The sequence below is a fragment of the Neolamprologus brichardi genome, unplaced genomic scaffold (assembly GCF_056152115.1).
Source record: "Neolamprologus brichardi isolate AB-2024 unplaced genomic scaffold, ASM5615211v1 NODE_ptg000063l+_length_572389_cov_1, whole genome shotgun sequence".
Lineage (NCBI taxonomy): Eukaryota > Metazoa > Chordata > Actinopteri > Cichliformes > Cichlidae > Neolamprologus > Neolamprologus brichardi.
Genome location: NW_028270054.1, coordinates 564,218 through 567,785, shown reverse-complemented (window position 1 = coordinate 567,785; position 3,568 = coordinate 564,218). Strand labels below are relative to the sequence as shown.

At 45.2% G+C, this 3,568-nt stretch overlaps 1 pseudogene; it reads left to right on the top strand.

Annotated features, from left to right (window-relative positions):
• The first annotated feature begins 2,444 nt into the window (after positions 1–2,444).
• On the top strand, positions 2,445–3,274 carry LOC148095650 (uncharacterized; annotated as a pseudogene).
• Positions 3,275–3,568: the final 294 nt, after the last annotated feature.

Below are 3,568 nucleotides of genomic sequence, written 5' to 3'. Positions count from 1 at the left end.
CCCTAACCCTAACCCTAACCATAACCCTAACCCTATCCATAACCCTAACCCTAACCCTAACCCTATCCATAACCCTAACCCTAACCCTTGTCCAATTCATCCCTAACCCTAACCCTAACCCTAACCCTCGACACTAATAAAAAGTTTGTTTTGGATGATTTTTGTCCAATTCATCCCTAACCCTAACCCTAAACCATAAACCCTAACCCTATCCATAACCCTAACCCTAACCCTAACCCTATCCATAACCCTAACCCTAACCCTAACCCTATCCATAACCCTAACCCTAACCCTATCCATAACCCTAACCCTAACCCTTGTCCAATTCATCCCTAACCCTAACCCTAACCCTAACCCTCGACACTAATAAAAAGTTTGTTTTGGATGATTTTTGTCCAATTCATCCCTAACCCTAACCCTAAACCATAAACCCTAACCCTATCCATAACCCTAACCCTAACCCTAACCCTATCCATAACCCTAACCCTAACCCTTGTCCAATTTATCCCTAACCCTAACCCTAACCCTCACCCTCGACACTAATAAAAAGTTTGTTTTGGATGATTTTTGTCCAATTCATCCCTAACCCTAACCCTAAACCATAAACCCTAACCCTATCCATAACCCTAACCCTAACCCTAACCCTATCCATAACCCTAACCCTAACCCTATCCATAACCCTAACCCTAACCTTAACCCTAATTCATACCTAACCCTAACCCTAAACCATAAACCCTAACCCTATCCATAACCCTAACCCTAACCCCAACCATAACCCTAACCCTATCCATAACCCTAACCCTAACCCTAACCCTAACCCTATCCATAACCCTAACCCTAACCCGTGTCCAATTCATCCCTAACCCTAACCCTAACCCTAACCATAAACCATAAACCCTAACCCTATCCATAACCCTAACCCTAACCCTATCCATAACCCTAACCCTAACCCTAACCCTATCCATAACCCTAACCCTAACCCTTGTCCAATTCATCCCTAACCCTAACCCTAACCCTAACCCTCGACACTAATAAAACGTTTGTTTTGGATGATTTTTGTCCAATTCATCCCTAACCCTAACCCTAAACCATAAACCCTAACCCTATCCATAACCCTAACCCTAACCCTATCCATAACTCTAACCCTAACCCTATCCATAACCCTAACCCTAACCCTAACCATAACCCTAACCCTAACCCTATCCATAACCCTAACCATAACCCTAACCCTAACCCTATCCATAACCCTAACCCTAACCCTATCCATAACCATAAACCCTAACCCTATCCATAACCCTAACCCTAACCCTAACCATAACCCTAACCCTAACCCTATCCATAACCCTAACCATAACCCTAACCCTAACCCTATCCATAACCCTAACCCTAACCCTATCCATAACCATAAACCCTAACCCTATCCATAACCCTAACCCTAACCCTAACCATAACCCTAACCCTAACCCTAACCCTAACCCTAACCCTGAACCCATCTTAATTTTGACCCCAACCTTTTTTCCTTAATGTTTCACACTACCCTAACCCCAACCCAAGTCCTATCCCTAAACCTAACCTCAATGTGAGCCCTATGTCAGTCTAACCCCAGTCCTTTGTCTTATCCTAACCCTAACCCCAGCCCTGTATGTTAGCCCTAACCCTAACCATTTTATCCCCACATGTTGACCCTAAATTCATCCTTAATCTTAATTCTAAACCCAACCCCTTTGGATTTTTAATATTTAATATGAGGGTTGCATATATATTATTTAATGATGGGGAATTAAATTAGTAAAAATTTGAATAATTGGCTTAAAAATTCTAAAAAACAGGGTTCATAAATTTATCAACACAATTCATAGGGTTGGCAAGACTATTTACAGTTAAAAATGGATTAAAAACAAATTGGGGAGAAGAACAGTTATTAAATTAATTTGGCTTTAAAATTCATTAAAAGTAATTTCATAGAGTGCAAATATGTTATTTTTGGCTAAAAAACAGTTAAAATGTAATGCAGATTAAAAAATAAAGACCAAATTCATTTTTACCGAACAAAAGTTAAAAAAGACGAATGGGATTTTACACAGCCGAGGGGAGAATATAAAAGGCGGAGCTCACACAGGAGCTCATTTTCCACTCGGCACTCGATGAGAGCACATCTCTGCCAGTCCAACTGTTGCCAGCTAATCTAGCTTACAGTTTTCTGTGTGCCACACCTGAGGAAGACCGTATACGGTCGAAACGTTGTGTTTTTTGTGTTTATTTTTTTAAAAAATAAACAGTTTTTTTGGCACACCTTCCTTTGTTGTTTATTATTTTTTCGTGACTTTTTCCTTTCCACATTTTGGAAAGTGTTTTTTGTTCACATTAAATTTAAATAGATATTTTTGGAAGCACATTTTATTTTTTTGAAAACAAGAAAAAAAAGAAAAAAAAGATTGGACGCCATGGAAGACGGCTGGACGGTGGTGCGTTATGGCCGCCGCCGCCAACGTGACCGCCAAGTCTTCTGGGACAGGTACGGAGGACCGCAGGGAGGGATGGACCGCGCACGCTCCTTTTCCTCACGGAGAAGGGATTATTTTCCCCATCCTAACCCGCCAGTGCCTCCCCCCCGGGTCCCCCGGTACTTTGGTCCCCGAGTCCCATTCCGCTCGTATGCAGCTGTGGTCCGGCAGGGACGCTTCCAACCAGCCCGAAGAGGGAGCTCTTCCAGGACCAGAGATGACGATGTCATAAGAGAAGCGGCAAGTCCCGATTTTGGAAGACTGATTCGTAAGCTGCATGGCATCATAAAGATGGTGCACCATCTCCAGAACGTGGCTCCAAAGCCGGGCAGGCCGGAGCCCAGGATGATTGTTAAGATGGTGGATATCCTAGCTGGGATGATTAAGCCGGCATACCCGAGGCAGGATACCACAGACATGATCGTGGGGAATGCAAGGAATTGGGGTCAGATGACCCTCCAGATTTTGATGGAACATTATGAAGGAAGCTTGGAGAGGTTTCTGCAAGAACTCTCCAGCATGGACACCCGTGAATGGAAAAAGGCCTTCGAGGTGGCATCTCGCTGGGCCAAGCGGAACCTAAGACGGATCACGCGGAGTATCATTGACCACGCTGAGGCTCTCATCTCAACCCAGCTCGAGGGTGAACCAGTCCAGGTGAGAGAACAGCATGGCGTGGATTCTTCAAGTGGGTCTACACACACGGTGCAACCTCGTCAGCGGGTGGCGCCAAAGACCTCGGTGGCTACCATGACAGACCGGGTCCCTGATGAGGGGGCTAGATGGTCAAGCCCCAACGTGGCTGATTGGATGCCATCTCCCCTAGAAAGGAGGGAGGTCCAAAGAAGGACGAGGAGACCCAAAGGGGTGGTTCTTCCTGAAGAAGATCTCTTTCTAGAAGAAGTGCAGGAGGACCACCTGCCAGATTTCGAACCCCTGTTTCCTCCAGAACGTACAGCCTCCCAGTTGGAGTTGGAGGCCATGTTTGATGAGATGCAAGCTGAGGAGGAACGAGATGAGGCCAGGGCTAGAGCGGCAGCGGAGGCCGAGAGAGAGGCCCAAGC